At 57.3% G+C, this 21,149-nt stretch overlaps 27 non-coding genes and 1 pseudogene across 27 annotated transcripts; all 28 read right to left on the bottom strand.

The window, feature by feature from the left end:
- Nucleotides 1-5,159: 5,159 nt before the first annotated feature.
- On the bottom strand, nt 5,160-5,268 carry LOC137354638 (U2 spliceosomal RNA; annotated as a pseudogene).
- Nucleotides 5,269-5,654: 386 nt separating this feature from the next.
- On the bottom strand, nt 5,655-5,845 carry LOC137355245 (U2 spliceosomal RNA). The gene has a single exon (XR_010970879.1). It is a non-coding gene; the product is annotated as a U2 spliceosomal RNA (small nuclear RNA).
- Nucleotides 5,846-6,231: 386 nt separating this feature from the next.
- Nucleotides 6,232-6,422, bottom strand: LOC137353903 (U2 spliceosomal RNA). Its single transcript, XR_010970053.1, has one exon. It is a non-coding gene; the product is annotated as a U2 spliceosomal RNA (small nuclear RNA).
- Nucleotides 6,423-6,808: 386 nt separating this feature from the next.
- On the bottom strand, nt 6,809-6,999 carry LOC137355244 (U2 spliceosomal RNA). Its single transcript, XR_010970878.1, has one exon. It is a non-coding gene; the product is annotated as a U2 spliceosomal RNA (small nuclear RNA).
- A 386-nt stretch (nt 7,000-7,385) lies between these two features.
- LOC137354098 (U2 spliceosomal RNA) lies at nt 7,386-7,576 on the bottom strand. The gene has a single exon (XR_010970247.1). It is a non-coding gene; the product is annotated as a U2 spliceosomal RNA (small nuclear RNA).
- A 386-nt stretch (nt 7,577-7,962) lies between these two features.
- Nucleotides 7,963-8,153, bottom strand: LOC137355117 (U2 spliceosomal RNA). Its single transcript, XR_010970757.1, has one exon. It is a non-coding gene; the product is annotated as a U2 spliceosomal RNA (small nuclear RNA).
- A 386-nt stretch (nt 8,154-8,539) lies between these two features.
- On the bottom strand, nt 8,540-8,730 carry LOC137353891 (U2 spliceosomal RNA). Its single transcript, XR_010970042.1, has one exon. It is a non-coding gene; the product is annotated as a U2 spliceosomal RNA (small nuclear RNA).
- A 386-nt stretch (nt 8,731-9,116) lies between these two features.
- On the bottom strand, nt 9,117-9,307 carry LOC137353979 (U2 spliceosomal RNA). The gene has a single exon (XR_010970129.1). It is a non-coding gene; the product is annotated as a U2 spliceosomal RNA (small nuclear RNA).
- A 386-nt stretch (nt 9,308-9,693) lies between these two features.
- On the bottom strand, nt 9,694-9,884 carry LOC137353978 (U2 spliceosomal RNA). Its single transcript, XR_010970128.1, has one exon. It is a non-coding gene; the product is annotated as a U2 spliceosomal RNA (small nuclear RNA).
- A 386-nt stretch (nt 9,885-10,270) lies between these two features.
- On the bottom strand, nt 10,271-10,461 carry LOC137355080 (U2 spliceosomal RNA). The gene has a single exon (XR_010970725.1). It is a non-coding gene; the product is annotated as a U2 spliceosomal RNA (small nuclear RNA).
- Nucleotides 10,462-10,847: 386 nt separating this feature from the next.
- On the bottom strand, nt 10,848-11,038 carry LOC137353977 (U2 spliceosomal RNA). Its single transcript, XR_010970127.1, has one exon. It is a non-coding gene; the product is annotated as a U2 spliceosomal RNA (small nuclear RNA).
- A 386-nt stretch (nt 11,039-11,424) lies between these two features.
- LOC137353721 (U2 spliceosomal RNA) lies at nt 11,425-11,615 on the bottom strand. Its single transcript, XR_010969874.1, has one exon. It is a non-coding gene; the product is annotated as a U2 spliceosomal RNA (small nuclear RNA).
- Nucleotides 11,616-12,001: 386 nt separating this feature from the next.
- Nucleotides 12,002-12,192, bottom strand: LOC137354869 (U2 spliceosomal RNA). Its single transcript, XR_010970520.1, has one exon. It is a non-coding gene; the product is annotated as a U2 spliceosomal RNA (small nuclear RNA).
- Nucleotides 12,193-12,578: 386 nt separating this feature from the next.
- LOC137354868 (U2 spliceosomal RNA) lies at nt 12,579-12,769 on the bottom strand. Its single transcript, XR_010970519.1, has one exon. It is a non-coding gene; the product is annotated as a U2 spliceosomal RNA (small nuclear RNA).
- A 386-nt stretch (nt 12,770-13,155) lies between these two features.
- On the bottom strand, nt 13,156-13,346 carry LOC137353976 (U2 spliceosomal RNA). Its single transcript, XR_010970126.1, has one exon. It is a non-coding gene; the product is annotated as a U2 spliceosomal RNA (small nuclear RNA).
- Nucleotides 13,347-13,732: 386 nt separating this feature from the next.
- Nucleotides 13,733-13,923, bottom strand: LOC137353975 (U2 spliceosomal RNA). The gene has a single exon (XR_010970125.1). It is a non-coding gene; the product is annotated as a U2 spliceosomal RNA (small nuclear RNA).
- Nucleotides 13,924-14,309: 386 nt separating this feature from the next.
- On the bottom strand, nt 14,310-14,500 carry LOC137353878 (U2 spliceosomal RNA). Its single transcript, XR_010970030.1, has one exon. It is a non-coding gene; the product is annotated as a U2 spliceosomal RNA (small nuclear RNA).
- A 386-nt stretch (nt 14,501-14,886) lies between these two features.
- On the bottom strand, nt 14,887-15,077 carry LOC137354866 (U2 spliceosomal RNA). The gene has a single exon (XR_010970517.1). It is a non-coding gene; the product is annotated as a U2 spliceosomal RNA (small nuclear RNA).
- Nucleotides 15,078-15,463: 386 nt separating this feature from the next.
- Nucleotides 15,464-15,654, bottom strand: LOC137354086 (U2 spliceosomal RNA). The gene has a single exon (XR_010970235.1). It is a non-coding gene; the product is annotated as a U2 spliceosomal RNA (small nuclear RNA).
- Nucleotides 15,655-16,040: 386 nt separating this feature from the next.
- Nucleotides 16,041-16,231, bottom strand: LOC137353867 (U2 spliceosomal RNA). The gene has a single exon (XR_010970019.1). It is a non-coding gene; the product is annotated as a U2 spliceosomal RNA (small nuclear RNA).
- A 386-nt stretch (nt 16,232-16,617) lies between these two features.
- Nucleotides 16,618-16,808, bottom strand: LOC137354865 (U2 spliceosomal RNA). Its single transcript, XR_010970516.1, has one exon. It is a non-coding gene; the product is annotated as a U2 spliceosomal RNA (small nuclear RNA).
- Nucleotides 16,809-17,194: 386 nt separating this feature from the next.
- LOC137354864 (U2 spliceosomal RNA) lies at nt 17,195-17,385 on the bottom strand. Its single transcript, XR_010970515.1, has one exon. It is a non-coding gene; the product is annotated as a U2 spliceosomal RNA (small nuclear RNA).
- A 386-nt stretch (nt 17,386-17,771) lies between these two features.
- On the bottom strand, nt 17,772-17,962 carry LOC137353856 (U2 spliceosomal RNA). The gene has a single exon (XR_010970008.1). It is a non-coding gene; the product is annotated as a U2 spliceosomal RNA (small nuclear RNA).
- A 386-nt stretch (nt 17,963-18,348) lies between these two features.
- On the bottom strand, nt 18,349-18,539 carry LOC137354863 (U2 spliceosomal RNA). Its single transcript, XR_010970514.1, has one exon. It is a non-coding gene; the product is annotated as a U2 spliceosomal RNA (small nuclear RNA).
- A 386-nt stretch (nt 18,540-18,925) lies between these two features.
- LOC137354859 (U2 spliceosomal RNA) lies at nt 18,926-19,116 on the bottom strand. Its single transcript, XR_010970511.1, has one exon. It is a non-coding gene; the product is annotated as a U2 spliceosomal RNA (small nuclear RNA).
- A 386-nt stretch (nt 19,117-19,502) lies between these two features.
- Nucleotides 19,503-19,693, bottom strand: LOC137353974 (U2 spliceosomal RNA). Its single transcript, XR_010970124.1, has one exon. It is a non-coding gene; the product is annotated as a U2 spliceosomal RNA (small nuclear RNA).
- A 386-nt stretch (nt 19,694-20,079) lies between these two features.
- Nucleotides 20,080-20,270, bottom strand: LOC137353845 (U2 spliceosomal RNA). The gene has a single exon (XR_010969997.1). It is a non-coding gene; the product is annotated as a U2 spliceosomal RNA (small nuclear RNA).
- A 386-nt stretch (nt 20,271-20,656) lies between these two features.
- On the bottom strand, nt 20,657-20,847 carry LOC137354846 (U2 spliceosomal RNA). The gene has a single exon (XR_010970502.1). It is a non-coding gene; the product is annotated as a U2 spliceosomal RNA (small nuclear RNA).
- Between the last annotated feature and the right edge of the window lie 302 nt (nt 20,848-21,149).

The raw sequence follows: 21,149 nt of genomic DNA, 5'->3' as shown, positions 1-21,149 counted from the left end.
GTTTCCAAACAGCACCAAAAAATACAAACATTGCAAGGGAGATCAGTTTCCTTCAATACTGTCATGAGTTTCTTCCCAACCCTTCCGTTTCACAATTGTCATGTCAATTACAGTTTTACATTTACAGCAATTGAGAATATTAACGAAACAGTTCGAGGGGTTTCCCATGGATCCAGCCCCTCAGTCCAGCTTGGTGGGGGAACCTTACACTGTGGTCTTTCCCCATTGAGCCTTTGCTGCGGCTGCCCCAAGCTTTAGTGCGTCCCTCAGCACGTAGTCCTGGACCTTGGAATGTGCCAGTCTGCAACATTCGGTGGTGGACAACTCTTTGCGCTGGAAGATCAGCAGGTTTCGGGCAGACCAAAGGGCGTCTTTCACCGAATTGATAGTCCTCCAGCAGCAGTTGATGTTTGTCTCGGTGTGCGTCCCTGGGAACAGCCCGTAGAGCACAGACTCCTGTGTTACAGAGCTGCTTGGGATGAACCTTGACAAAAACCACTGCATCTCTTTCCACACCTGCTTTGCAAAGGCACATTCCAGGAGGAGGTGGGCGACCGTCTCTTCCCCACCACAGCCAACGCGGGGGCACTGTGCGGAGGGGGCGAGACTTCGGGTGTTCATGAAGGATCTGACGGGGAGGGCCCTTCTCACCACCAGCCAAGCTACGTCTTGGTGCTTGTTTGAAAGTTCTGGTGATGAGGCATTCCGCCAAATGACTTTGACGGTCTGCTCGGGGAACCCTCCGACAGGATCCACCGTTTCCTTTTCCCGTAGGGCCTTGAGGACATTCCGTGCAGACCACTGCCTGATGGACCGGTGGTCAAAGGTGTTTTTCCGCAGAAACTGCTCCACGAAGGATAGGTGGTACGGCGCCGCCCAACTGCATGGTGCGTTCCGCGGCAATGTGACCAGGCCCATCCTTCGCAACACCGGGGACAGATAGAACCTCAGCACGTAGTGACACTTGGAGTTTGCGTACTGGGGATCGACACATAGCTTGATGCAGCCGCACACGAAGGTGGTCATCAGGATGAGGGCCACGTTGGGTACATTTTTCCCGCCCTTGTCCAGAGATTTGAACATCGTGTCCCTCCGGACCCGGTCCATTTTAGATCCCCAGACGAAGCGGAAAATGGCTCGGGTGACTGCTACGGCGCAGGAGTGGGGTATGGGCCAGACCTGCGCCACGTAGAGCAACAAAGTGAGCGCCTCGCACCTGATGACCAGGTTCTTACCCACAATGGAGAGAGATCGCTGCCCCCACATGCCCAACTTTTGTCGTACCTTTGCTACTCGCTCCTCCCATGTTTTGGTGCACGCCCCGGCACTTCCGAACCATTTCCCCAGCACCTTCAGGTAATCTGACCTGACGGTGAAGGGGACAAAGGATCGGTCAGCCAAGTTGCCAAAGAACATGGCCTCGCTCTTGCCGTGGTTAACTTTGGCTCCCGAGGCCAGTTCGAACTGGTCGCAGATGCTCATCAGTCTGCGCACGGACAGCGGATCCGAGCAGAAGACGGCCACGTCATCCATGTACAGGGAGGTTTTGACCTGAGTGCCTCCGCTGCCTGGGATTGTCACCCCTCTTATGCTCGCATCCTTCCTAATAGACTCAGCAAAGGGTTCAATACAGCAAACAAACAAGACCGGGGACAGAGGACAGCCCTGTCTGACTCCAGATTTGATCGGGAAACTTTCAGATTCCCACCCGTTGATTGACACTGCGCTACTGATGTTTGTGTAGAGCAGTTGGATCCAATTGCAGATTCCCTCCCCAAACCCCATTTTGGAAAGCACGTCCATCATGTAGCTGTGCGATATCCTGTCAAAAGCCTTCTCCTGGTCCAGGCTGATGAGGCAGGTGTCCACCCCCCTGTCCCGTACGTAGGCGATCGTATCCCTGAGAAGCGCGAGGCTATCAGAGATCTTCCTGCCGGGTACAGTACAGGTCTGATCGGGGTGAATCACCAGCTCCAGAGCAGACTTGACTCGACTGGCTATGACTTTGGACAGAATCTTGTAATCAACATTAAGCAGTGAGATGGGCCGCCAATTTCTGATTTCTACCCTCTCCCCCTTCTGCTTGTAAATGAGGGTGATGATGCCTTTCCTCATGGATTCTGACATGCTACCGGCCAGGAGCATACTCTCGTATACGTCCAGCAGGTCCGGGCCGACCCAGTCCCACAGGGCCGAGTACAACTCGACCGGTAAGCCGTCGCTCCCAGGAGTTTTACTCGCCTCGAAAGACTCGACGGCCTTTGTCAGCTCGTCCAGAGTTAGCGGCTTGTCCAGTCCCTCCCTCCTGCTGTCATCTAAGACCTCTGTGATAGATGACAGGAAGGACTGGGAGGCTCTGCTGTCTGTGGGCTTCGCGTCATACAACCCAGCACAAAAGGATTTGCTGATCCTTAGTATGTCGGACTGCGAAGACGTTACCGAGCCATCTTCTTCCTTCAGGCTGCTGATAACAGAGCTCTCTCTGTGTACCTTTTGGAAGAAGTAACGCGAGCACGTCTCATCCTGCTCGATGGAGCGGACTCTGGACCGGAAGATGATCTTGGAGGCCTCCTTGGCAAAGAGCGAGGCCTGCTGGCTCTTCACCTCTTGGAGGTCCTCCTTGACCTCGACCCCCATTGACTGCAACCGGAGTAGATTTTGCATAGTTTTCTGGAGTCGGGACAGTTCCCTCTGTCTCTCTCTCGCCTTCTGAACACCTTTGTGGATGAAGAACCTCTTGATGTTCTCCTTAATCGCTTCCCACCAGTGAACTGGAGACTCAAAGAGGGGTTTCACGGTCCTCCAACCTTTGTAATCCCTTTTGAGTTCCTCAACGTTCTCTAGGGTCAGCAGTGTCGCATTGAGCTTCCACGTCCCTCTGCCAACCCGCTGGTCGTCCTGTAAGTGACAGTCGGCCAGTAAGAGGCAGTGGTCGGAGAAGAACACCGGCTTGACGTCGGTGGATCCGACCGTGACAGCACGGGACACAAACAGGAAGTCAATCCTGGAAAGGGCAGACCCGTCCGATCTTGACCATGTGTATCTGCGCTGCGCTCCGTCTGCAGGTTTGCTGAAGACGTCGTGCAGTTTGGCATCCTTAACTGTTTCTACTAGGAATCTGGACGTAGCGTCCAGTTTGCTGTCGTCACTGCCGGATCGTCCAGCCGCATCGATGATGCAGTTGAAGTCACCGCCTAGGATGACCGGCCTGGACGTCGCCAGCAGCAGTGGGAGCTGCTGGAAGACGGTCAGCCGCTCGCTGCGTTGTACCGGGGCGTACACGTTGATCAACCGGAGCGGAGCGTTGTTGTACATCACGTCTGCTACGAGGAGGCGGCCGCCCACCACCTCCTTAACTTCGGAGATGGTGAAGTTACCTCCCCGCAGCAGAATACCCAGGCCGGAGGAACGGCAGTCATTACCCCCCGACCAGATCGATGGCCCGTGGGACCACCATCGCGACCACTGCCTGTAGGTGCTGAGGTGTGGTATTCCACACTCCTGCAGAAACAGTAGGTCAGCTTTGACCTTGGCAAGGTAATCCAAGGTTGAAACACATCGCGTAGTCGATTTAATGCTACGCACATTAATGGAAGCAATTCTTACACCCATTTTTAACTAAAAATTAGTTGTTGCTTCCCATACCATTTGTCCTCGCTAGTCCCAGTCCTTCCCCTTCGGGATGTTCCTGCATACCCATCGTATGCGCAAGCAGTTTCACGTTGGTTGGGCTCAGAAACCCCTCCTGATTTTTCATGCAGGGTTTGTGCCGCTCGGGTGACATCGGGGGGGTCTTGTAGGCAGAGAGGATTGGGTTGTCCTCAGCTGCTTCCATCTGTTCCTCCTCGAAAATATCACAGCTCCCGGTCTCCCGGAGCTCAGGTGCGCCAGACGTGTCTTTGCTCCCGGTGTCCCGGAGCTGAGATGCGTTGGCCACGTCGTTACGTGTGGGGAATTGGGGTTGGGGCACGCCGGGCCCATCACAGCTTCCAGTGCCCGGGGGCTGGGATGCTTTATCATCCATCTCGGAGTTCTGCCGCCTCTTTTGAAGGGGCTGTCGTTCCAGCATTTCCCCGTCCAGTGAAGAGGAGTTGTTGCAGTCTGATTCAGAAGAGAGCCTCCTCTTGCCACTGGTTTGGGTGGTGGCTTTGGGATGTTTTTTCTTTGTGGTTTTCCTCTGGACCACTTGCCACTGACCTGTTTGTCCATCTGCTGCCTCCTCCTCCATTGATTCTGTCTGTGTAGGAGGGGTTTCCGGGCGTTGGGTAGGTGCTGGGTCGTTGGTTTCAGCTGCCTCCCCTTCCTTTTCAGGTTGAAGTTCCTCACCGCGCAGAAGGTTGCTGGTCTCCTTTCGAATAGCGGACGCCTTCGTCGAACCTTCTCCCGGCCTTTCCTTGGACCTTGCCGCCTGAGCATAGCTGAGGCAACGTTTGGGGTAGGTCTTGTAGAGATGGCCTGCCGCACTGCACAAGTTGCAACACTTAGTCTGCTTACAGTCCTTGGTCTGATGGCCTTCCTCCTTGCAGTTCTTGCAAACAACCGTGCTGCAGTTGGCTGCCATGTGACCAGATTTGCCACAGGTGCGGCAAACTCTGTGCTGCCCAGCGTAGACCAAAAAGCCTCGACTTCCCCCGATAGCGAAGCTGGAGGGAGGGTGGATGATGGCTCCACTGGGATCTACCTTCAAGGTCACCTTGACCTGCCGCTTGCTGGTCCAGATCCCAAAGGGGTCCTTGACATCAGTGCTGCTGCCGGCCACCTCGACGTACCTGGCGAGAAAGGTGAGTACATCCACCACCGGAACATGGGGGTTGTAGAGGTGAATCGTCACCACCCGGTCCCGTTGTGACGGAAGCGTGAAGAGCGGCTCCGCTGTGAGGATCGACAGTGGCGCCCGGTCCCCTTTCTCCTTGAACGCCTTCAGGAACTTGATGCATCCCGCCACGCTCCGGAACGTCACGTCGAAGTATCCACTGCTGGGGAAATCCTGCAGGCAGAAGACGTCCGTGGCTTGAAATCCGCAGCAATCGAAGAGAATTTTCTTGATGAAGAAGGTGCGATCGACCGGTGCATCTCCTTCCTTGTCCTTCACGACCACCCGAACGGTGTTGCGCACTCCCTGGCCCGAAGCTCGAAAATTGGTTATAGCCATTTTACTCAAAGCTTCCCCAGGATCAAAAGGCAATGATCATGGTCTCTTCTCAATCAAATAAGCACTGATAAGAACAGATACTACACTTGATCTTAGCCAAAAGGCCGAGAAGCGATGGCCGTAAAACTGCGTTTGCTGCGCGCGTCAGGCCCGGCGTGCGGCCTCTACCTCAAAGTAGCCGCCGGGTGGGCGAGCCTAGGGCGAAAGAGGCGACGGCGGGCGGTCTTTGAGCCAGAGCTCCTTTTGTTGCCGGGCCTTGCAAGCAGAAAGGAAAGCACGCGTGCATGCCACGCGCAGCCATTCCTCGCGCTTCTGCGCGAGGCATTGCGCAGGAAAAAAGACACGCGCGCGCTGGGCAGCAAAGGGCGGCCTGCAACTGCGGGGCAATCCAACAGGGGGCAGCGTAGCGCCCACGGAAAACTGCAGCAAAGTCAGCCGAGCAGCAGCGCCGTCACTATTGCGAATTCTATTTTTCAGCAGAGGTCTCGCCCCCATGGAAGGGGGAAGCTGCACCGCTCCTGGAAACACTGCAATACCAGGTGGATGCATGGAGTGGACGGGGCAAGCCCCTATTCCATCTCCCTGTCCCAAAAATCAATTTAATATTTGGTCCCCAGATAGGGAACGTATCAGATATTAAACTGATAAGAACAGATACTACACTTGATCTTAGCCAAAAGGCCGAGAAGCGATGGCCGTAAAACTGCGTTTGCTGCGCGCGTCAGGCCCGGCGTGCGGCCTCTACCTCAAAGCAGCCGCCGGGTGGGCGAGCCTAGGGCGAAAGAGGCGACGGCGGGCGGTCTTTGAGCCAGAGCTCCTTTTGTTGCCGGGCCTTGCAAGCAGAAAGGAAAGCACGCGTGCATGCCACTCGCAGCCATTCCTCGCGCTTCTGCGCGAGGCATTGCGCAGGAAAAAAGACACGCGCGCGCTGGGCAGCAAAGGGCGGCCTGCAACTGCGGGGCAATCCAACAGAGAGCAGCGTAGCGCCCACGGAAAACTGCAGCAAAGTCAGCCGAGCAGCGGCGCCGTCACTATTGCGAATTCTATTTTTCAGCAGGGGTCTCGCCCCCATGGAGGGGAGAAGCTGCACCGCTCCTGGAAACACTGCAATACCAGGTGGATGCATGGAGTGGACGGGGCAAGCCCCTGTTCCATCTCCTTGTCCCAAAAATCAATTTAATATTTGGTCCCCAGATAGGGGACGTATCAGATATTAAACTGATAAGAACAGATACTACACTTGATCTTAGCCAAAAGGCCGAGAAGCGATGGCCGTAAAACTGCGTTTGCTGCGCGCGTCAGGCCCGGCGTGCGGCCTCTACCTCAAAGTAGCCGCCGGGTGGGCGAGCCTAGGGCGAAAGAGGCGACGGCGGGCGGTCTTTGAGCCAGAGCTCCTTTTGTTGCCGGGCCTTGCAAGCAGAAAGGAAAGCACGCGTGCATGCCACGCGCAGCCATTCCTCGCGCTTCTGCGCGAGGCATTGCGCAGGAAAAAAGACACGCGCGCGCTGGGCAGCAAAGGGCGGCCTGCAACTGCGGGGCAATCCAACAGGGGGCAGCGTAGCGCCCACGGAAAACTGCAGCAAAGTCAGCCGAGCAGCAGCGCCGTCACTATTGCGAATTCTATTTTTCAGCAGAGGTCTCGCCCCCATGGAAGGGGGAAGCTGCACCGCTCCTGGAAACACTGCAATACCAGGTGGATGCATGGAGTGGACGGGGCAAGCCCCTATTCCATCTCCCTGTCCCAAAAATCAATTTAATATTTGGTCCCCAGATAGGGAACGTATCAGATATTAAACTGATAAGAACAGATACTACACTTGATCTTAGCCAAAAGGCCGAGAAGCGATGGCCGTAAAACTGCGTTTGCTGCGCGCGTCAGGCCCGGCGTGCGGCCTCTACCTCAAAGTAGCCGCCGGGTGGGCGAGCCTAGGGTGAAAGAGGCGACGGCGGGCGGTCTTTGAGCCAGAGCTCCTTTTGTTGCCGGGCCTTGCAAGCAGAAAGGAAAGCACGCGTGCATGCCACGCGCAGCCATTCCTTGCGCTTCTTCGCGAGGCATTGCGCAGAGAAAAAGACACGCGCGCGCTGGGCAGCAAAGGGCGGCCTGCAACTGCGCGGCAATCCAACAGGGGGCAGCGTAGCGCCCACGGAAAACTGCAGCAAAGTCAGCCGAGCAGCAGCGCCGTCACTATTGCGAATTCTATTTTTCAGCAGGGGTCTCGCCCCCATGGAGGGGAGAAGCTGCACCGCTCCTGGAAACACTGCAATACCAGGTGGATGCATGGAGTGGACGGGGCAAGCCCCTGTTCCATCTCCTTGTCCCAAAAATCAATTTAATATTTGGTCCCCAGATAGGGGACGTATCAGATATTAAACTGATAAGAACAGATACTACACTTGATCTTAGCCAAAAGCCGGAGAAGCGATGGCCGTAAAACTGCGTTTGCTGCGCGCGTCAGGCCCGGCGTGCGGCCTCTCCCTCAAAGTAGCCGCCGGGTGGGCGAGCCTAGGGCGAAAGAGGCGACGGCGGGCGGTCTTTGAGCCAGAGCTCCTTTTGTTGCCGGGCCTTGCAAGCAGAAAGGAAAGCACACGTGCATGCCACGCGCAGCCATTCCTCGCGCTTCTGCGCGAGGCATTGCGCAGGAAAAAAGACACGCGGGCGCTGGGCAGCAAAGGGCGGCCTGCAACTGCAGGGCAAACCAACAGGGGGCAGCGTAGCGCCCACGGAAAACTGCAGCAAAGTCAGCCGAGCAGCAGCGCCGTCACTATTGCGAATTCTATTTTTCAGCAGAGGTCTCGCCCCCATGGAAGGGGGAAGCTGCACCGCTCCTGGAAACACTGCAATACCAGGTGGATGCATGGAGTGGACGGGGCAAGCCCCTGTTCCATCTCCCTGTCCCAAAAATCATTTTAATATTTGGTCCCCAGATAGGGGACGTATCAGATATTAAACTGATAAGAACAGATACTACACTTGATCTTAGCCAAAAGGCCGAGAAGCGATGGCCGTAAAACTGCGTTTGCTGCGCGCGTCAGGCCCGGCGTGCGGCCTCTACCTCAAAGCAGCCGCCGGGTGGGCGAGCCTAGGGCGAAAGAGGCGACGGCGGGCGGTCTTTGAGCCAGAGCTCCTTTTGTTGCCGGGCCTTGCAAGCAGAAAGGAAAGCACGCGTGCATGCCACTCGCAGCCATTCCTCGCGCTTCTGCGCGAGGCATTGCGCAGGAAAAAAGACACGCGCGCGCTGGGCAGCAAAGGGCGGCCTGCAACTGCGGGGCAATCCAACAGGGAGCAGCGTAGCGCCCACGGAAAACTGCAGCAAAGTCAGCCGAGCAGCGGCGCCGTCACTATTGCGAATTCTATTTTTCAGCAGGGGTCTCGCCCCCATGGAGGGGAGAAGCTGCACCGCTCCTGGAAACACTGCAATACCAGGTGGATGCATGGAGTGGACGGGGCAAGCCCCTGTTCCATCTCCTTGTCCCAAAAATCAATTTAATATTTGGTCCCCAGATAGGGGACGTATCAGATATTAAACTGATAAGAACAGATACTACACTTGATCTTAGCCAAAAGGCCGAGAAGCGATGGCCGTAAAACTGCGTTTGCTGCGCGCGTCAGGCCCGGCGTGCGGCCTCTACCTCAAAGTAGCCGCCGGGTGGGCGAGCCTAGGGCGAAAGAGGCGACGGCGGGCGGTCTTTGAGCCAGAGCTCCTTTTGTTGCCGGGCCTTGCAAGCAGAAAGGAAAGCACGCGTGCATGCCACGCGCAGCCATTCCTCGCGCTTCTTCGCGAGGCATTGCGCAGAGAAAAAGACACGCGCGCGCTGGGCAGCAAAGGGCGGCCTGCAACTGTGGGGCAATCCAACAGGGGGCAGCGTAGCGCCCACGGAAAACTGCAGCAAAGTCAGCCGAGCAGCAACGCCGTCACTATTGCGAATTCTATTTTTCAGCAGGGGTCTCGCCCCCATGGAGGGGGGAAGCTGCACCGCTCCTGGAAACACTGCAATACCAGGTGGATGCATGGAGTGGACGGGGCAAGCCCCTGTTCCATCTCCCTGTCCCAAAAATCAATTTAATATTTGGTCCCCAGATAGGGGACGGATCAGATATTAAACTGATAAGAACAGATACTACACTTGATCTTAGCCAAAAGGCCGAGAAGCGATGGCCGTAAAACTGCGTTTGCTGCGCGCGTCAGGCCCGGCGTGCGGCCTCTACCTCAAAGTAGCCGCCGGGTGGGCGAGCCTAGGGCGAAAGAGGCGACGGCGGGCGGTCTTTGAGCCAGAGCTCCTTTTGTTGCCGGGCCTTGCAAGCAGAAAGGAAAGCACGCGTGCATGCCACGCGCAGCCATTCCTCGCGCTTCTTCGCGAGGCATTGCGCAGAGAAAAAGACACGCGCGCGCTGGGCAGCAAAGGGCGGCCTGCAACTGCGGGGCAATCCAACAGGGGGCAGCATAGCGCCCACGGAAAACTGCAGCAAAGTCAGCCGAGCAGCAGCGCCGTCACTATTGCGAATTCTATTTTTCAGCAGGGGTCTCGCCCCCATGGAGGGGGGAAGCTGCACCGCTCCTGGAAACACTGCAATACCAGGTGGATGCATGGAGTGGACGGGGCAAGCCCCTGTTCCATCTCCCTGTCCCAAAAATCAATTTAATATTTGGTCCCCAGATAGGGGACGGATCAGATATTAAACTGATAAGAACAGATACTACACTTGATCTTAGCCAAAAGGCCGAGAAGCGATGGCCGTAAAACTGCGTTTGCTGCGCGCGTCAGGCCCGGCGTGCGGCCTCTACCTCAAAGTAGCCGCCGGGTGGGCGAGCCTAGGGTGAAAGAGGCGACGGCGGGCGGTCTTTGAGCCAGAGCTCCTTTTGTTGCCGGGCCTTGCAAGCAGAAAGGAAAGCACGCGTGCATGCCACGCGCAGCCATTCCTTGCGCTTCTTCGCGAGGCATTGCGCAGAGAAAAAGACACGCGCGCGCTGGGCAGCAAAGGGCGGCCTGCAACTGCGGGGCAATCCAACAGGGGGCAGCGTAGCGCCCACGGAAAACTGCAGCAAAGTCAGCCGAGCAGCAGCGCCGTCCCTATTGCGAATTCTATTTTTCAGCAGGGGTCTCGCCCCCATGGAGGGGAGAAGCTGCACCGCTCCTGGAAACACTGCAATACCAGGTGGATGCATGGAGTGGACGGGGCAAGCCCCTGTTCCATCTCCTTGTCCCAAAAATCTATTTAATATTTGGTCCCCAGATAGGGGACGTATCAGATATTAAACTGATAAGAACAGATACTACACTTGATCTTAGCCAAAAGGCCGAGAAGCGATGGCCGTAAAACTGCGTTTGCTGCGCGCGTCAGGCCCGGCGTGCGGCCTCTCCCTCAAAGTAGCCGCCGGGTGGGCGAGCCTAGGGCGAAAGAGGCGACGGCGGGCGGTCTTTGAGCCAGAGCTCCTTTTGTTGCCGGGCCTTGCAAGCAGAAAGGAAAGCACACGTGCATGCCACGCGCAGCCATTCCTCGCGCTTCTGCGCGAGGCATTGCGCAGGAAAAAAGACACGCGGGCGCTGGGCAGCAAAGGGCGGCCTGCAACTGCAGGGCAATCCAACAGGGGGCAGCATAGCGCCCACGGAAAACTGCAGCAAAGTCAGCCGAGCAGCAGCGCCGTCACTATTGCGAATTCTATTTTTCAGCAGGGGTCTCGCCCCCATGGAGGGGGGAAGCTGCACCGCTCCTGGAAACACTGCAATACCAGGTGGATGCATGGAGTGGACGGGGCAAGCCCCTGTTCCATCTCCCTGTCCCAAAAATCAATTTAATATTTGGTCCCCAGATAGGGGACGGATCAGATATTAAACTGATAAGAACAGATACTACACTTGATCTTAGCCAAAAGGCCGAGAAGCGATGGCCGTAAAACTGCGTTTGCTGCGCGCGTCAGGCCCGGCGTGCGGCCTCTACCTCAAAGTAGCCGCCGGGTGGGCGAGCCTAGGGTGAAAGAGGCGACGGCGGGCGGTCTTTGAGCCAGAGCTCCTTTTGTTGCCGGGCCTTGCAAGCAGAAAGGAAAGCACGCGTGCATGCCACGCGCAGCCATTCCTTGCGCTTCTTCGCGAGGCATTGCGCAGAGAAAAAGACACGCGCGCGCTGGGCAGCAAAGGGCGGCCTGCAACTGCGGGGCAATCCAACAGCGGGCAGCGTAGCGCCCACGGAAAACTGCAGCAAAGTCAGCCGAGCAGCAGCGCCGTCACTATTGCGAATTCTATTTTTCAGCAGGGGTCTCGCCCCCATGGAGGGGAGAAGCTGCACCGCTCCTGGAAACACTGCAATACCAGGTGGATGCATGGAGTGGACGGGGCAAGCCCCTGTTCCATCTCCTTGTCCCAAAAATCAATTAAATATTTGGTCCCCAGATAGGGGACGTATCAGATATTAAACTGATAAGAACAGATACTACACTTGATCTTAGCCAAAAGGCCGAGAAGCGATGGCCGTAAAACTGCGTTTGCTGCGCGCGTCAGGCCCGGCGTGCGGCCTCTACCTCAAAGTAGCCGCCGGGTGGGCGAGCCTAGGGCGAAAGAGGCGACGGCGGGCGGTCTTTGAGCCAGAGCTCCTTTTGTTGCCGGGCCTTGCAAGCAGAAAGGAAAGCACGCGTGCATGCCACGCGCAGCCATTCCTCGCGCTTCTGCGCGAGGCATTGCGCAGGAAAAAAGACACGCGGGCGCTGGGCAGCAAAGGGCGGCCTGCAACTGCAGGGCAAACCAACAGGGGGCAGCGTAGCGCCCACGGAAAACTGCAGCAAAGTCAGCCGAGCAGCAGCGCCGTCACTATTGCGAATTCTATTTTTCAGCAGAGGTCTCGCCCCCATGGAAGGGGGAAGCTGCACCGCTCCTGGAAACACTGCAATACCAGGTGGATGCATGGAGTGGACGGGGCAAGCCCCTGTTCCATCTCCCTGTCCCAAAAATCAATTTAATATTTGGTCCCCAGATAGGGGACGTATCAGATATTAAACTGATAAGAACAGATACTACACTTGATCTTAGCCAAAAGGCCGAGAAGCGATGGCCGTAAAACTGCGTTTGCTGCGCGCGTCAGGCCCGGCGTGCGGCCTCTACCTCAAAGTAGCCGCCGGGTGGGCGAGCCTAGGGCGAAAGAGGCGACGGCGGGCGGTCTTTGAGCCAGAGCTCCTTTTGTTGCCGGGCCTTGCAAGCAGAAAGGAAAGCACGCGTGCATGCCACGCGCAGCCATTCCTCGCGCTTCTGCGCGAGGCATTGCGCAGGAAAAAAGACACGCGGGCGCTGGGCAGCAAAGGGCGGCCTGCAACTGCAGGGCAAACCAACAGGGGGCAGCGTAGCGCCCACGGAAAACTGCAGCAAAGTCAGCCGAGCAGCAGCGCCGTCACTATTGCGAATTCTATTTTTCAGCAGAGGTCTCGCCCCCATGGAAGGGGGAAGCTGCACCGCTCCTGGAAACACTGCAATACCAGGTGGATGCATGGAGTGGACGGGGCAAGCCCCTGTTCCATCTCCCTGTCCCAAAAATCAATTTAATATTTGGTCCCCAGATAGGGGACGTATCAGATATTAAACTGATAAGAACAGATACTACACTTGATCTTAGCCAAAAGGCCGAGAAGCGATGGCCGTAAAACTGCGTTTGCTGCGCGCGTCAGGCCCGGCGTGCGGCCTCTACCTCAAAGTAGCCGACGGGTGGGCGAGCCTAGGGCGAAAGAGGCGACGGCGGGCGGTCTTTGAGCCAGAGCTCCTTTTGTTGCCGGGCCTTGCAAGCAGAAAGGAAAGCACGCGTGCATGCCACGCGCAGCCATTCCTTGCGCTTCTTCGCGAGGCATTGCGCAGAGAAAAAGACACGCGCGCGCTGGGCAGCAAAGAGCGGCCTGCAACTGCGGGGCAATCCAACAGGGGGCAGCGTAGCGCCCACGGAAAACTGCAGCAAAGTCAGCCGAGCAGCAGCGCCGTCACTATTGCGAATTCTATTTTTCAGCAGGGGTCTCGCCCCCATGGAGGGGGGAAGCTGCACCGCTCCTGGAAACACTGCAATACCAGGTGGATGCATGGAGTGGACGGGGCAAGCCCCTGTTCCATCTCCCTGTCCCAAAAATCAATTTAATATTTGGTCCCCAGATAGGGGACGGATCAGATATTAAACTGATAAGAACAGATACTACACTTGATCTTAGCCAAAAGGCCGAGAAGCGATGGCCGTAAAACTGCGTTTGCTGCGCGCGTCAGGCCCGGCGTGCGGCCTCTACCTCAAAGTAGCCGACGGGTGGGCGAGCCTAGGGCGAAAGAGGCAACGGCGGGCGGTCTTTGAGCCAGAGCTCCTTTTGTTGCCGGGCCTTGCAAGCAGAAAGGAAAGCACGCGTGCATGCCACGCGCAGCCATTCCTTGCGCTTCTTCGCGAGGCATTGCGCAGAGAAAAAGACACGCGCGCGCTGGGCAGCAAAGAGCGGCATGCAACTGCGGGGCAATCCAACAGGGGGCAGCGTAGCGCCCACGGAAAACTGCAGCAAAGTCAGCCGAGCAGCAGCGCCGTCACTATTGCGAATTCTATTTTTCAGCAGGGGTCTCGCCCCCATGGAAGGGGGAAGCTGCACCGCTCCTGGAAACACTGCAATACCAGGTGGATGCATGGAGTGGACGGGGCAAGCCCCTGTTCCATCTCCCTGTCCCAAAAATCAATTTAATATTTGGTCCCCAGATAGGGGACGGATCAGATATTAAACTGATAAGAACAGATACTACACTTGATCTTAGCCAAAAGGCCGAGAAGCGATGGCCGTAAAACTGCGTTTGCTGCGCGCGTCAGGCCCGGCGTGCGGCCTCTACCTCAAAGTAGCCGACGGGTGGGCGAGCCTAGGGCGAAAGAGGCGACGGCGGGCGGTCTTTGAGCCAGAGCTCCTTTTGTTGCCGGGCCTTGCAAGCAGAAAGGAAAGCACGCGTGCATGCCACGCGCAGCCATTCCTTGCGCTTCTTCGCGAGGCATTGCGCAGAGAAAAAGACACGCGCGCGCTGGGCAGCAAAGAGCGGCCTGCAACTGCGGGGCAATCCAACAGGGGGCAGCGTAGCGCCCACGGAAAACTGCAGCAAAGTCAGCCGAGCAGCAGCGCCGTCACTATTGCGAATTCTATTTTTCAGCAGGGGTCTCGCCCCCATGGAGGGGAGAAGCTGCACCGCTCCTGGAAACACTGCAATACCAGGTGGATGCATGGAGTGGACGGGGCAAGCCCCTGTTCCATCTCCTTGTCCCAAAAATCAATTTAATATTTGGTCCCCAGATAGGGGACGTATCAGATATTAAACTGATAAGAACAGATACTACACTTGATCTTAGCCAAAAGGCCGAGAAGCGATGGCCGTAAAACTGCGTTTGCTGCGCGCGTCAGGCCCGGCGTGCGGCCTCTACCTCAAAGTAGCCGCCGGGTGGGCGAGCCTAGGGCGAAAGAGGCGACGGCGGGCGGTCTTTGAGCCAGAGCTCCTTTTGTTGCCGGGCCTTGCAAGCAGAAAGGAAAGCACGCGTGCATGCCACGCGCAGCCATTCCTCGCGCTTCTGCGCGAGGCATTGCGCAGGAAAAAAGACACGCGGGCGCTGGGCAGCAAAGGGCGGCCTGCAACTGCAGGGCAAACCAACAGGGGGCAGCGTAGCGCCCACGGAAAACTGCAGCAAAGTCAGCCGAGCAGCAGCGCCGTCACTATTGCGAATTCTATTTTTCAGCAGAGGTCTCGCGCCCATGGAAGGGGGAAGCTGCACCGCTCCTGGAAACACTGCAATACCAGGTGGATGCATGGAGTGGACGGGGCAAGCCCCTGTTCCATCTCCCTGTCCCAAAAATCAATTTAATATTTGGTCCCCAGATAGGGGACGTATCAGATATTAAACTGATAAGAACAGATACTACACTTGATCTTAGCCAAAAGGCCGAGAAGCGATGGCCGTAAAACTGCGTTTGCTGCGCGCGTCAGGCCCGGCGTGCGGCCTCTACCTCAAAGTAGCCGACGGGTGGGCGAGCCTAGGGCGAAAGAGGCGACGGCGGGCGGTCTTTGAGCCAGAGCTCCTTTTGTTGCCGGGCCTTGCAAGCAGAAAGGAAAGCACGCGTGCATGCCACGCGCAGCCATTCCTTGCGCTTCTTCGCGAGGCATTGCGCAGAGAAAAAGACACGCGCGCGCTGGGCAGCAAAGAGCGGCCTGCAACTGCGGGGCAATCCAACAGGGGGCAGCGTAGCGCCCACGGAAAACTGCAGCAAAGTCAGCCGAGCAGCAGCGCCGTCACTATTGCGAATTCTATTTTTCAGCAGGGGTCTCGCCCCCATGGAGGGGGGAAGCTGCACCGCTCCTGGAAACACTGCAATACCAGGTGGATGCATGGAGTGGACGGGGCAAGCTCCTGTTCCATCTCCCTGTCCCAAAAATCAATTTAATATTTGGTCCCCAGATAGGGGACGGATCAGATATTAAACTGATAAGAACAGATACTACACTTGATCTTAGCCAAAAGGCCGAGAAGCGATGGCCGTAAAACTGCGTTTGCTGCGCGCGTCAGGCCCGGCGTGCGGCCTCTACCTCAAAGTAGCCGCCGGGTGGGCGAGCCTAGGGTGAAAGAGGCGACGGCGGGCGGTCTTTGAGCCAGAGCTCCTTTTGTTGCCGGGCCTTGCAAGCAGAAAGGAAAGCACGCGTGCATGCCACGCGCAGCCATTCCTTGCGCTTCTTCGCGAGGCATTGCGCAGAGAAAAAGACACGCGCGCGCTGGGCAGCAAAGGGCGGCCTGCAACTGCGGGGCAATCCAACAGGGGGCAGCGTAGCGCCCACGGAAAACTGCAGCAAAGTCAGCCGAGCAGCAGCGCCGTCACTATTGCGAATTCTATTTTTCAGCAGGGGTCTCGCCCCCATGGAGGGGAGAAGCTGCACCGCTCCTGGAAACACTGCAATACCAGGTGGATGCATGGAGTGGACGGGGCAAGCCCCTGTTCCATCTCCTTGTCCCAAAAATCAATTTAATATTTGGTCCCCAGATAGGGGACGTATCAGATATTAAACTGATAAGAACAGATACTACACTTGATCTTAGCCAAAAGGCCGAGAAGCGATGGCCGTAAAACTGCGTTTGCTGCGCGCGTCAGGCCCGGCGTGCGGCCTCTACCTCAAAGTAGCCGCCGGGTGGGCGAGCCTAGGGCGAAAGAGGCGACGGCGGGCGGTCTTTGAGCCAGAGCTCCTTTTGTTGCCGGGCCTTGCAAGCAGAAAGGAAAGCACGCGTGCATGCCACGCGCAGCCATTCCTCGCGCTTCTGCGCGAGGCATTGCGCAGGAAAAAAGACACGCGGGCGCTGGGCAGCAAAGGGCGGCCTGCAACTGCAGGGCAAACCAACAGGGGGCAGCGTAGCGCCCACGGAAAACTGCAGCAAAGTCAGCCGAGCAGCAGCGCCGTCACTATTGCGAATTCTATTTTTCAGCAGAGGTCTCGCCCCCATGGAAGGGGGAAGCTGCACCGCTCCTGGAAACACTGCAATACCAGGTGGATGCATGGAGTGGACGGGGCAAGCCCCTGTTCCATCTCCCTGTCCCAAAAATCAATTTAATATTTGGTCCCCAGATAGGGGACGTATCAGATATTAAACTGATAAGAACAGATACTACACTTGATCTTAGCCAAAAGGCCGAGAAGCGATGGCCGTAAAACTGCGTTTGCTGCGCGCGTCAGGCCCGGCGTGCGGCCTCTACCTCAAAGTAGCCGCCGGGTGGGCGAGCCTAGGGCGAAAGAGGCGACGGCGGGCGGTCTTTGAGCCAGAGCTCCTTTTGTTGCCGGGCCTTGCAAGCAGAAAGGAAAGCACGCGTGCATGCCACGCGCAGCCATTCCTCGCGCTTCTGCGCGAGGCATTGCGCAGGAAAAAAGACACGCGGGCGCTGGGCAGCAAAGGGCGGCCTGCAACTGCAGGGCAAACCAACAGGGGGCAGCGTAGCGCCCACGGAAAACTGCAGCAAAGTCAGCCGAGCAGCAGCGCCGTCACTATTGCGAATTCTATTTTTCAGCAGAGGTCTCGCCCCCATGGAAGGGGGAAGCTGCACCGCTCCTGGAAACACTGCAATACCAGGTGGATGCATGGAGTGGACGGGGCAAGCCCCTGTTCCATCTCCCTGTCCCAAAAATCAATTTAATATTTGGTCCCCAGATAGGGGACGTATCAGATATTAAACTGATAAGAACAGATACTACACTTGATCTTAGCCAAAAGGCCGAGAAGCGATGGCCGTAAAACTGCGTTTGCTGCGCGCGTCAGGCCCGGCGTGCGGCCTCTACCTCAAAGTAGCCGCCGGGTGGGCGAGCCTAGGGCGAAAGAGGCGACGGCGGGCGGTCTTTGAGCCAGAGCTCCTTTTGTTGCCGGGCCTTGCAAGCAGAAAGGAAAGCACGCGTGCATGCCACGCGCAGCCATTCCTTGCGCTTCTTCGCGAGGCATTGCGCAGAGAAAAAGACACGCGCGCGCTGGGCAGCAAAGGGCGGCCTGCAACTGCGGGGCAATCCAACAGGGGGCAGCGTAGCGCCCACGGAAAACTGCAGCAAAGTCAGCCGAGCAGCAGCGCCGTCACTATTGCGAATTCTATTTTTCAGCAGGGGTCTCGCCCCCATGGAGGGGAGAAGCTGCACCGCTCCTGGAAACACTGCAATACCAGGTGGATGCATGGAGTGGACGGGGCAAGCCCCTGTTCCATCTCCTTGTCCCAAAAATCAATTTAATATTTGGTCCCCAGATAGGGGACGTATCAGATATTAAACTGATAAGAACAGATACTACACTTGATCTTAGCCAAAAGGCCGAGAAGCGATGGCCGTAAAACTGCGTTTGCTGCGCGCGTCAGGCCCGGCGTGCGGCCTCTACCTCAAAGTAGCCGCCGGGTGGGCGAGCCTAGGGCGAAAGAGGCGACGGCGGGCGGTCTTTGAGCCAGAGCTCCTTTTGTTGCCGGGCCTTGCAAGCAGAAAGGAAAGCACGCGTGCATGCCACGCGCAGCCATTCCTCGCGCTTCTGCGCGAGGCATTGCGCAGGAAAAAAGACACGCGGGCGCTGGGCAGCAAAGGGCGGCCTGCAACTGCAGGGCAAACCAACAGGGGGCAGCGTAGCGCCCACGGAAAACTGCAGCAAAGTCAGCCGAGCAGCAGCGCCGTCACTATTGCGAATTCTATTTTTCAGCAGAGGTCTCGCCCCCATGGAAGGGGGAAGCTGCACCGCTCCTGGAAACACTGCAATACCAGGTGGATGCATGGAGTGGACGGGGCAAGCCCCTGTTCCATCTCCCTGTCCCAAAAATCAATTTAATATTTGGTCCCCAGATAGGGGACGTATCAGATATTAAACTGATAAGAACAGATACTACACTTGATCTTAGCCAAAAGGCCGAGAAGCGATGGCCGTAAAACTGCGTTTGCTGCGCGCGTCAGGCCCGGCGTGCGGCCTCTACCTCAAAGTAGCCGCCGGGTGGGCGAGCCTAGGGCGAAAGAGGCGACGGCGGGCGGTCTTTGAGCCAGAGCTCCTTTTGTTGCCGGGCCTTGCAAGCAGAAAGGAAAGCACGCGTGCATGCCACGCGCAGCCATTCCTCGCGCTTCTGCGCGAGGCATTGCGCAGGAAAAAAGACACGCGGGCGCTGGGCAGCAAAGGGCGGCCTGCAACTGCAGGGCAAACCAACAGGGGGCAGCGTAGCGCCCACGGAAAACTGCAGCAAAGTCAGCCGAGCAGCAGCGCCGTCACTATTGCGAATTCTATTTTTCAGCAGAGGTCTCGCCCCCATGGAAGGGGGAAGCTGCACCGCTCCTGGAAACACTGCAATACCAGGTGGATGCATGGAGTGGACGGGGCAAGCCCCTGTTCCATCTCCCTGTCCCAAAAATCAATTTAATATTTGGTCCCCAGATAGGGGACGTATCAGATATTAAACTGATAAGAACAGATACTACACTTGATCTTAGCCAAAAGGCCGAGAAGCGATGGCCGTAAAACTGCGTTTGCTGCGCGCGTCAGGCCCGGCGTGCGGCCTCTACCTCAAAGTAGCCGACGGGTGGGCGAGCCTAGGGCGAAAGAGGCGACGGCGGGCGGTCTTTGAGCCAGAGCTCCTTTTGTTGCCGGGCCTTGCAAGCAGAAAGGAAAGCACGCGTGCATGCCACGCGCAGCCATTCCTTGCGCTTCTTCGCGAGGCATTGCGCAGAGAAAAAGACACGCGCGCGCTGGGCAGCAAAGAGCGGCCTGCAACTGCGGGGCAATCCAACAGGGGGCAGCGTAGCGCCCACGGAAAACTGCAGCAAAGTCAGCCGAGCAGCAGCGCCGTCACTATTGCGAATTCTATTTTTCAGCAGGGGTCTCGCCCCCATGGAGGGGGGAAGCTGCACCGCTCCTGGAAACACTGCAATACCAGGTGGATGCATGGAGTGGACGGGGCAAGCCCCTGTTCCATCTCCCTGTCCCAAAAATCAATTTAATATTTGGTCCCCAGATAGGGGACGGATCAGATATTAAACTGATAAGAACAGATACTACACTTGATCTTAGCCAAAAGGCCGAGAAGCGATGGCCGTAAAACTGCGTTTGCTGCGCGCGTCAGGCCCGGCGTGCGGCCTCTACCTCAAAGTAGCCGACGGGTGGGCGAGCCTAGGGCGAAAGAGGCAACGGCGGGCGGTCTTTGAGCCAGAGCTCCTTTTGTTGCCGGGCCTTGCAAGCAGAAAGGAAAGCACGCGTGCATGCCACGCGCAGCCATTCCTTGCGCTTCTTCGCGAGGCATTGCGCAGAGAAAAAGACACGCGCGCGCTGGGCAGCAAAGAGCGGCCTGCAACTGCGGGGCAATCCAACAGGGGGCAGCGTAGCGCCCACGGAAAACTGCAGCAAAGTCAGCCGAGCAGCAGCGCCGTCACTATTGCGAATTCTATTTTTCAGCAGGGGTCTCGCCCCCATGGAGGGGAGAAGCTGCACCGCTCCTGGAAACACTGCAATACCAGGTGGATGCATGGAGTGGACGGGGCAAGCCCCTGTTCCATCTCCTTGTCCCAAAAATCAATTTAATATTTGGTCCCCAGATAGGGGACGTATCAGATATTAAACTGATAAGAACAGATACTACACTTGATCTTAGCCAAAAGGCCGAGAAGCGATGGCCGTAAAACTGCGTTTGCTGCGCGCGTCAGGCCCGGCGTGCGGCCTCTACCTCAAAGTAGCCGCCGGGTGGGCGAGCCTAGGGCGAAAGAGGCGACGGCGGGCGGTCTTTGAGCCAGAGCTCCTTTTGTTGCCGGGCCTTGCAAGCAGAAAGGAAAGCACGCGTGCATGCCACGCGCAGCCATTCCTCGCGCTTCTGCGCGAGGCATTGCGCAGGAAAAAAGACACGCGGGCGCTGGGCAGCAAAGGGCGGCCTGCAACTGCAGGGCAAACCAACAGGGGGCAGCGTAGCGCCCACGGAAAACTGCAGCAAAGTCAGCCGAGCAGCAGCGCCGTCACTATTGCGAATTCTATTTTTCAGCAGAGGTCTCGCCCCCATGGAAGGGGGAAGCTGCACCGCTCCTGGAAACACTGCAATACCAGGTGGATGCATGGAGTGGACGGGGCAAGCCCCTGTTCCATCTCCCTGTCCCAAAAATCAATTTAATATTTGGTCCCCAGATAGGGGACGTATCAGATATTAAACTGATAAGAACAGATACTACACTTGATCTTAGCCAAAAGGCCGAGAAGCGATGGCCGTAAAACTGCGTTTGCTGCGCGCGTCAGGCCCGGCGTGCGGCCTCTACCTCAAAGTAGCCGACGGGTGGGCGAGCCTAGGGCGAAAGAGGCGACGGCGGGCGGTCTTTGAGCCAGAGCTCCTTTTGTTGCCGGGCCTTGCAAGCAGAAAGGAAAGCACGCGTGCATGCCACGCGCAGCCATTCCTTGCGCTTCTTCGCGAGGCATTGCGCAGAGAAAAAGACACGCGCGCGCTGGGCAGCAAAGAGCGGCCTGCAACTGCGGGGCAATCCAACAGGGGGCAGCGTAGCGCCCACGGAA

The sequence above is a fragment of the Heterodontus francisci genome, chromosome 41, assembly GCF_036365525.1.
Source record: "Heterodontus francisci isolate sHetFra1 chromosome 41, sHetFra1.hap1, whole genome shotgun sequence".
NCBI classification, from domain to species: domain Eukaryota; kingdom Metazoa; phylum Chordata; class Chondrichthyes; order Heterodontiformes; family Heterodontidae; genus Heterodontus; species Heterodontus francisci.
Note: the sequence above shows the minus strand (reverse complement) of the source record. Positions and strands in the feature narration are given on the sequence as shown.